The following is a 10,398-nucleotide window of genomic DNA, read 5'->3' on the forward strand; positions in this document are numbered from 1 at the left end:
AAATGTGAAAAAAATCTGACTGTGAAAAGGTCAAAATGTTAGTGAAAAAATCAGTAATGTGAGGAAAGATGGATTGTGGGAGCCCCTTAACTACCCATGTCATGCTGTATTTCTCACTCATTCTACTGTGAGTGGTGCCGTCGCTTCTGGATAATGTCTGTCAGTGGTCATTCCAGACAGGTCAGGTATGACTGCTCTTCGGCACAAGAGACACGTGACTTGCCAGGATCCTGACAGTGTTGACTTTCTTTCAGACCCCGGATAGCTCAGTCGGTAGAGCATCAGGCTTTTAATCTGAGGGTCCCAGCGTTCAAGTCCCTGTTTGGGCGGTTGTGCTGTTTTTAAGTCTATTGTGAATATCATTCTAAATAGTCTTTTATCTTTCACTCTTCTAGCTGTACTGTGGTTATTTTAAATGTCCATTACTTGTATTTACAGTAGTGTATTTAGTGTTTCATTTCTCAAACCGAAAATGTTGAACCACATAATCATCTAAATTAAATCACAGTAGAGTACAGAACACGCAGTGAGGAGCTCACACAGTGAGTGCTCTTGAAAACAACAAGAGGAAAGGCACACTGCACATCTGCAGAACATCACGTCCGAGTTTACAGTGACAGCAGAGGTTGGAAGCGATGTAGTTTTTTTAATACTCGCTCGCTGAACGATCTCTCAAGAAACCTCGGTTGAGATTTAACGGGTGTCTAATAATCACGTTCAAAAAGGTGACGATAAGTTTTTTTTAACTAGGTACCCTTAATGGCATCACGGTGTGAGTAGATCTTAAAGTACCTGCAGACAGAGTACCCGTAATGGCAACACAGTGCTTTGAGTTCGGCTTTTCTTATTTCTTCTGCAGAACCAGTGGTATCGGAATATACTGATCCGCATGAGAAGCGCTTTCGGTTTCTGATCATTTTTATTGAGCGCTGTTCTAAACTTTACATTTGCTCGGGCTAGTTTTCCCCATGAAAAAAAGACATATCGCTAATTAGATAATTTCACTTTTTTTCTTATCAACGAGTAGAAAGAACTAAAATATATACTTCATTAAAAGTACCACAGGCAAGATGGCTGGTGGTCTAAGGCGTTGCGTTCGGGTCGCAAGTCTTTGGAAATGAGGCAATGACTGCTGACAGTAAACAGAGCTGACGCTCAGCTGCAGACAAGCGCTCCTCGTTAGTATAGTGCCGAGTACCCCCGCTTGTTGCACGGGAGACCGGGGTACGTTTCTGTGACAGGGCGCTGGTTTAATTTTTGAACAACCTGACTTCACTTAAAAAGTATACTACGTTTCGGACTAGTTAGTGCGGTAGAATATGGAGATCATCTCCAGCTTTGAGCTCAACTGCAACAAGAAGTCATGCTAAATGTAGTATAGTGAGTAGACATTGCGAGACAACAGAACGAGAGAGTAGAAAGCGGGAATATTGGTGTAAGGGCGTGATCTGTGTAGTTAACAAAATAGTTAAAATAATATAAAAACGTCTCTTAATTTAGATACACAACATTTATGGCGACGAGAGATGAGTGCTTGACGGACTCAAAGCGAGCAGAACACTGCAGATTTTAGTTCTCTTGCTGGTAGAAACGAACTTCTGAATTTTCAGACTTTTCGTTTAGTTTGCGCCATGGAAGATATGGCAGCCGCGCCGAGAAGCTTTGGTTATGCCCAGCTTTTTCCACCGCTTCTACTGAACCTCGGAGCTCCGGATTTGTATACGGAATACAAGATATGGATGGAGTCGTACAGATTGTTTTAAATAGCCGGTGGATCTTCAGAAGCTCAGGATGGCGTGAGACGTTCTACATTATTGCACTGTATCGGGGCTCCCGTGCAGCGGATTTTCGCCAACCTCCCTGGAGAAAAAGGTACATATGAACAGACTGTAGCTGCCTTAGACGCTTACTTTACACCGCGGAGAAATGTGGTTTTGGGACGGCATAAATTTACAGATGCAGCCATTCAAAGTGTGCGGTACAGACACGTACCGCAGGTAAGATGACACGGGGTACCGCGGTGCGTGATTGGTTGACCGACAGGGGCACTCGTGATCCGTTGGTCTGTCGTAGAAAGACTTACTGTAAATGTCTTTACTGTGCCCGTTGTAGATATTGAATTTTACCACTGAAGGGAAATCTTAGTAGCTGAGCATAAAAAGAATAGGAGCATACTGTAACGCGTGTGAAGGCCATAAACGATATTAATTTTGGAACGTAAACATACAGTATATAGCTGGTCTTGGTACTTTAAAGAAAAAAATACACAGCAGTATTCCATTTCTCCCAAAACATTGTAAGCTTCGAAGTCTTTAACTAACGTGATTACCAGAGTCAACAAGCATACTTTTAGAATTTGATTAAAAGGGAATATAATATGGAATCGCGTATCTCAAGAATTTAATAACGGTATGATTATATCCGTGTTCTGCGGCAGGGCTGTGTAGGGCTGTTTCGCCTGCCTGGTCATGCGAGCTGTCTTGTAGCCTACTGGTCTAGGTGCATGACTACCAACTGGCAGGTTGTGTGTTCGAATCCAGCTGGTGCTGGACCTTTCAGTTTTATTTATTTATTTTTTAATCGCGTAACATAAACATATTACCGTATGCAAACTGTACTGTATACAATATGTAGGAACAAGTAATAGGTTTATTCCATGCTGAAAAAAAGAAGAAAGAGAACACAACGTTTCGGCCGTGGAGCCTTCTTCAGGTGTGAAGAAGGCACACCTGAAGAAGGCTCCACGGCCGAAACGTTGTGTTCTCTTTCTTCTTTTTTTCAGCATGGAATAAACCTATTACTTGTTCCTTTGCAGCCTACGCATGCTGAAGCAGCTACCCACCTGAACTACAACTGTATACAATATGTATATGTATATTTAATGTCTTAACTGTGCCCGTTTAAGTATTGAATATTTATATCTAAGTTTACCACTGAAGGGAAATCAACATAAACATACAGTATATGGCTGGTCTCGGTACTTTAAAGAAAAAAATACACACCAGTATTCCATTTCTCCCTAAACATTGTAAGCTTCAAATGAAACCACTAAATAAAGACATAAATATAGAAATCTTAAGATTTGTTTTATTTAATGTTGGTAGCAGGATGAACTGTCAGAGTGTATATTTTATATGTTAACAGTGAAAAAGGTATTTAGAAATGAGTTATTTCAAGATGAAAAAGAAAACATACACGAAACATGGTTTCATTACGACCAGAATCGGTCTTGAGATATTTTTAACTTGATTTACAGTATTTGAGAGGTATGTCTTAACACCGATACTACAGTGCTTAAGTACTGCTCACGTATATGTTTCTAGGTTTATATTATGCATTTCATACGGTCAAATTACTTTTGAGCAACTAATAAGAAGCGCAAAACGGTATGCGTTTTAGTTTCGTTTTGTGCTGGAACCCGTGGATTGATAAGACATATCAAGTACATACAAGTCATTTTTTAAATGTTGTAGTTCGTCTTGAAAAAATGTTACGAGTACATCATCTATCAACAATTACACAGGTTCTGTTTCCATATTGCGGATTTTGGTTAGGTATGTGGTGTCTCCGGGGGAATAGTTTATGTAAACGAAGGTCGTACTTACACCACACTTTACTGTCCTCCGATCCGTGGCGTTTCTTCCAACAACTGTCTTCCTAATACAGTCCGTAATCCGTTCCCTTAGTCCTGATTCGTTCCGAGTTCCAAAAGCTCGTAATAAAGACAATCCGCGATGTATCCTAAACCAGTGTCCGTAATCCAAAATCATAAACCTTTCTCCTTGCAGTCGTTCGTTAGCCCGATCCTTAACATCCACCTCTTTCCACTCTTTTCCTCCAAAACGCATTCACCTTACCGGCTTCCGCGCTGTTCACTGCCTCCGGGCCACTTATATCCCGGTTCCTGATGCGTCTCAGCTGTGTCTCGTTGTCTCTTAAGGTAGACCCTTTCCATCTACTGGTCAGCTGATTCTTTTTGTCCGCCATCTCGCTAAGGTCCATCTCTAGCATTTTCAGCGTTTCGTTTCGGAAGTACCTGTTAGAGATGACCCTTCCCCGTGTCCTCTTACAGTATTATCAAATCCAGTGGCACTGTGTTTTAGTTTACTGAGTCCCATGTCACATGGTCTGTGATTGAAACCTGTAAAACCGGTTTAATTCGTCACAGCCAGCACTCTTCAGGTGTGAGGGTCTTCTGCTCAGAATGAAACGCTAAAATGTTTGTGTATATTCTAATGGTAGTGGGGGCAGGGTGTGTGGGAACAGGTTTGGTTGAAATTGCATTGGAGATCTATGTTCTTCACACCTGAAACATTTTCTCTGAAAGCATTTTCTTCGCAGTTTAACCGATCTTGTTACAGCATGTTACAGTTTACTATTATTAACCATATTAATTTTAAGTGCTTAATGTAAAATCTTGTAAAAATATATTTTCATTGTTCAAATATACATTAAGTCTGACTATCATATAATAAGTTAAATACAAAACTAAAGAAAAAATAGGGTTAAATATAATTCAAAATATTTTGCTAACAATGTTAACTGTTTATGAATAATAAAATGTATTAACTAAGGAGTAGGATGGCACAGTTGTTAGTATGTTTTTTGTTTTGTTTCTTTTTCATAAATACAACAGTAGTACCTGATGTCTCAGTGGCTTTCAAAATTAAATTATGCATGCAAACCTGTGAACTAGAAAGATAACTAAGATATCCATCCATTATATTCCATAATATCCATTAAATATATGGCGCTGAAATACAGTATGTGTGACGCATAAAGGACACCAAGGGATTGGGTGAGCTCCCATCACAAAAAAAAAAACTGCGAACCTGCACTACAGCGACCATAGTACAGTATGGAGACCAAGGCGTTTTACGGGAAGAGACGGGGTGCTTCTGCCGCCCCAGCTTCCAAAGAGCGAAGGGTAAGCAAATACAGCAGACTTCATCTGAAATACGCGATTAAAGCGCATATTACAAGGTATTATTGCCGTTTTGAATTTTAAATTCAATTATAATTATTTCTTCGTAGCCTGTTCTTCAAGAAAACACTGCACGGGCGAAATGATCTACCACCAGGACAGTAAAAAAGAAAGCGGTAAGACGGAAAAAAAGAAAAGTTTATTTTGACTTCTGTTCCGCGACTGATGAATACTACTGTGTGACTTTATTTCTTACATGAATTATGTTATTTTGCCACAGGCCGTGGGTCTCTGCTCTCGGCCACTGGCCAGGGTGCCAACCTGTAGAAGCAGCACCTGTATGGAGACATTTCGGCAGCAGCGGGAGCATTACAATGCATTACTGGGGAGGATTGGGAGGCTAGAGTTCCAGCAGTCAAACAGTTGAGCAGCTGTCTCCCGAAAAGTGCCTCTCCCCGCCACGCAGGCTGCAATGCCTGGCGGAAGCTCTGCCCCCTGCAGAGCACACACCGCCTCAGGACACTCCATCCCGGCCTCTCAGTTCACCACCGCGCAGGAATCTGTTGATGCTGTCCCCGCCAGCTATCTCCCCCCAGGAAGCACAGCGGAATTCACAGATGCCAGTGGGACGAATAATTCTCCCAGATGTCCAGCTGCTACCCATCACCCAGGAGATGGAGGGGGGGTTGTACTTGCAGTGCATCGGCATAGACGGGAAAGCAAGAGCCGACCGCTACGCCGCCCTCGTGTTTCGAAATCTTGTGACTTTTGAAATTTACTGGGGGTGGACCACGTCTGTAAATTTCGATGGGTCCAGAGGCAAAAGTGCCTTGCCTTGCAATCTCCGGGAAACCATTAGTACGATGGTGAATCGGAGATTCTCAACCCTTGCTGCGTACGACTGGAAAAGAATTCGTGATCGGATCAACGAAATGCTTCGTAGGAGGAGGCGGTCTTTTCCTCTTGTCTAACAGTTTGTCCACAAACAAAACATTCCTGTTAGACAAGAGGAATTGAAAAAAAACAATTTTGTCAATGAAAACCGGTGTGTGTGTCTCTTCCTGCTGGATGTCCCTCTCACAAACTGCTGAATGAATAAAATAATTTTATTGAAAACGAGTTTGCGATTGTCTGGTCTTTAAATTCTTGAGATACGTGATTCCATATTATATTCCCTTTTAATCAAATTCTAAAAGTATGCTTGTTGACTCCGGTATCGCGTTAGTTAAAGACTTCGATGCTTAAAATGTTTAGGGAGAAATGGAATACTGGTGTGTATTTTTTTCTACCGAGACCAGCCATATACTGTATGTTTAAGTTCCAAAATTAATATCGTTTATGGGCTTCACACGCGTTGCAGTATGCTCAGGCACTAAGTAAAAGGAGATGCTTCGTATTGCTTGACTAATTTTAAAAACTAAGTTATAAATGCAGACGCTCCCTCGGTGCGCTGCTCTGGTGCGTCGGCTCCTACACAGTGCCTGTCTGCCGTAAGCGTTACAATATACATACCCAACACTGCTTGTACCCATCTGTCATGCAAATAAAACACCTTGAATTGAATTGAATTGAGGGGAGAAGGGGGGAATACTAAAGCCAATACTGGCTCAATGGGCTTTGACGTGCTAATGCGTTGGTTTAACAGTCCGGGTGTGGCAGGCTTCCAATGTCAACTCGACTCGATTGGAAGACAATGAACGTATTTTAGCCCTAAATGAATTAATAGCAAACATGGTTTACATAAAATACATTTTTCCAAGAAAGTTTATAATAATACGATCTATAGTTGAAATCTGAGCCTAATTTAAAAATAAAGGAAAAGCATTTTCAGAGAGCTATCACGCTGTGTTTATGTAGAAAAAGTGATTAGGTTTATGAGGAATCTAATTACCTATTCGCTTAAAACGCTATATAAAATAAAGTTTATTTAGAGATGAATGATCAGTGTCGCAGTTTAAATAATGTGAGTCAGGAAACTAACACAGCGCCACCGGATTTAATAACGCAATAAAAACGCTATAAAATAATGTGACACAGTACAGCACAGTACAATAATACTGACCATGACTTTAGAAGCATAAATTACCTTACACTCAATTTAAACACAAGCTGTCTTTCTGTATGAACCTCTAAGCTGGTTCATACAGAAAATGTAGAAATGCATTAGCCTGATTATGATTAAAAAACACATAATTAAACACGCGTTTGCGATTTAAATCAGAACACGATTTAAATCAATATAAATGTTTATATTGTAACGCATACTGTCCAGCCTCCATTTCTCTATAAAAATTTACTGTTGAACACACACACACACACACACACAATAGAAGCAGGAACCGCTGTCAGAAGGGAAGATATGTTCAAAATATCGCAAATATCGATCATGTTGCGATATTTTGAAATATAAAAGTCAATTGATTGTCCATAATATCGCTTACCTATTTTTTCGAAGAAATGTTTGTTAAAAGAAAAGTCCAGCACCAGCTGGATTCGAACACACAACCTGCCAGTTGGTAGTCACGCACCTAGACCAGTAGGCTACAAGACAGCTTGCATGATCAGGCAGGCGAAACAGCCCTACACAGCCCTGTCGCAGTACACGGATATAATCATACCGTTATTAAATTCTTTAGATACGCGATTCCATATTATATTCCCTTTTAATCAAATTCTAAAAGTATGCTTGTTGACTCCGGTATCACGTTAGTTAAAGACTTCGAAGCTTACAATGTTTAGGGAGAAATGGAATACCGGTGTGTATTTTTCCTTGTGATATTTTAAGCTCTAGTTGAATGATAGGTGTCGCATTTTAAATCATTTTCGTAGCTAGAAATTATGAAACGCCCTGTTAAAAGCAAGGAAGTTTTTATGCCCGTTGAAGTAAAACAAAATGCCTGACAAAGTATGGCTTGGACAGATTCCAAGTGCTTGTACAAATGTGCTAAAGAAATTATACTTTGAGTATACAGCTTGTCCAAAGTCATCCATTATTAATACTATTAGTAATATCTTCAGTAAAGGCTTTGATGCATAAATATTTCTGATAAAGGTAGGTTGTGTACTTTTGTCCAACTGAGCAATCTTGCTTTCATAAAATATACCAACATTTTAATGACTGATGATTAACATGCTGTAATACACAGTTCAAAATTAAAGGCTCAAATGCTGTACATGAGAGGTTAAGCTCCCCCTGGCGGTTTTACAAGGCGACGCCGGATAGTTAGTACGTGACACACGTGAACTGCGTGATACCGTGACACGCCTACCGGGGTATGCCGCGAAATACCTCACCCATTTTGAATGGCTGCATCTGTAGGCAGAGAACTTAGTCTCAGGACGAATCTGTTGATGCTTTTGTGAATGCACTAAGAGAACTGGCTAAATCGTGTGACTTTGGAGTATTGGAAACTGACATGTTAAGAGATCAACTTGTGGAAAAATGTGCACATAAGAGACTATAAATTGCTGAATGAGGAAGGGCTGACTTTAGAAAGAGCTCTTACAGTCGCTAGAATTCATGAAGCAGCTCAAGCAGAATCAAGAATGCTTTCTGACCACAGTGACAAAGTGACACTGAACGGGGCGCTCGCTCAAACTTTACAAACAAAAGCCCAACAGCAGGACGCAGTCATGCTAGAGATATAGAAGAACAGGGGACGGCTGACATTACATGTTACAGGTGCGGACTAACAATGCACAAAGCAGATGAATGCGGAGCGTGAACAGCAAGATGTCTACACTGTAAAAAAACAGGACATTATGCACACGTCTGCAGAACATCACGTCCGAGTTTAAGGACAGCAACATCAGAGATTGGAAGCTAGGGAGTTTCAGGTCTGTGTTTTTATTATAGGTTCAAGAAAGTCTGAATACCTTTGCAAGAAGTATTTCAGAATCCCACTCAAATCCAGTACGAATGCCGCATAAATCTGCATTGTACAATTAGTATACTGTTTGTCCTGAATCAAACACGCCTTATGAAGCATTTCTAAAACAGGAGAGATCGTTAGGGAATGCGTCTTCATGTAAAAATAAAATGACTTCAAGGGCACTATAAGCAGAGGTGTGAAAGCCTGCTCTACAGAAGAACTATAGCCAGAGATGCCAAAGAGGTCGAGATTTCACCACGTGAGAGAAAGCATCTCAGAAAACGAAGTTGCGGTCGTTTCCACGCTTTATAAAACCACTAGGTCAAACAACAAGAGGTGAAGAGCCGCTGGTGATAGTAACGCGGCCAAGCGCTCTAAGGAGCTGGCTTAAACCTCCAGTCTCTTCAGGAGCATCTGTTGGAGTCACACTGCTACAGTGTATCGCCTTGTTAAGTATCCCTTTTATTGTTGTTGCTGCCTCCAGGCGATGTAAACCAGATTCAGAAAAAAATAATTTGAACAACATTATTCCCATGTTTACTTGAAGGCGTGGTGGCCAAGTGGTAAGGCGTCGGTCTTGTAAACCGAAGATCGTGTGTTCAAGCCCCTCCCGTGCCTGTTTCATTTGTCACTGCTTTCCTTTAGTTTCAAAGTCTTCAAAAAACTCGCAATGTAGGAGTCTCAATAGTAAGAGAACATAACTGTCGCCAGTGATTAGTATTCTTGCATATCCTGCCTTGTTTTTTAGTCGACAAAGCTTGTCTCTCTTCACACCCATCTTCCGAATGATCGCCTCAGCATTGGGAAGGAACGTGCACTTGGTACAGCCCCCCACTTCATGGTCTGATCACAAACGGATCAGGTGAGCTGTCAGTCCAGGTTGGAAGTAACGTTCGAAAGCACTAAAAATCGGACTTAGGAACGAGAAGACCATGTTTTTTTAAACGAGTAAATGATAAAATAATATACTGCCTGCAAGACTATGTCAAGTTCAAGTTCAAGTTCATTGTCATTATACTCATACACAGGTATATGGTATAACGAAATGCTATTTAGCTAGCTCTCGGACATAAGTAGTACAAAGAAAAAAAACACAACAATACATTTGTATAACAAAAGAAAGACAGAGACAACAGCCGATGTGCAAAAAACAACAACAGGCAGTGTGCAAAACAACAAAAAGGTAACAGGTTATGTGCAAAAACAAGCATCAAAAGAATGAAATAAAGGGATAGAAATGATGGGGAGTGAGCTTTTGACATGTATGGTAGAGGAAGATTTTCAATGTGTGTTTGGGTTTTTGGTAAGAAAGAAGGAACTGTGAGGTTCAGATCATAGGTGAGAGGTGGGGTGAGAGTGAGAGAGGCTGTGAGTTTAAGAGTTTGATAGTGTGGGGGTAAAGACTGTTTCTAAATCTGGTAGTCCGGACCCGAATGCTCCGGTACTGTTTTCCATGTCATGCTAAGCGCCACAAATTGTGTTCGTCCAGTCGTATCAATCGTCCTAAAGTTATGGAAAATCCGATGCAACTGGTGCAATCAGAACCTATTTCTTCAGGATAGTCGAGCAGTTTAAAACAGCAGATTCACAGCTTCGTGTCTT

At 40.8% G+C, this 10,398-nt stretch overlaps 1 non-coding gene across 1 annotated transcript; it reads left to right on the plus strand.

The window, feature by feature from the left end:
• The first annotated feature begins 9,342 nt into the window (after positions 1–9,342).
• trnat-ugu (transfer RNA threonine (anticodon UGU)) lies at positions 9,343–9,414 on the plus strand. The gene has a single exon. It is a non-coding gene; the product is annotated as a tRNA-Thr (tRNA).
• The last annotated feature ends 984 nt before the right edge of the window (positions 9,415–10,398 follow it).

The sequence above is a fragment of the Atractosteus spatula genome, chromosome 10, assembly GCF_055471065.1.
Source record: "Atractosteus spatula isolate fAtrSpa1 chromosome 10, fAtrSpa1.hap1, whole genome shotgun sequence".
NCBI classification, from domain to species: domain Eukaryota; kingdom Metazoa; phylum Chordata; class Actinopteri; order Semionotiformes; family Lepisosteidae; genus Atractosteus; species Atractosteus spatula.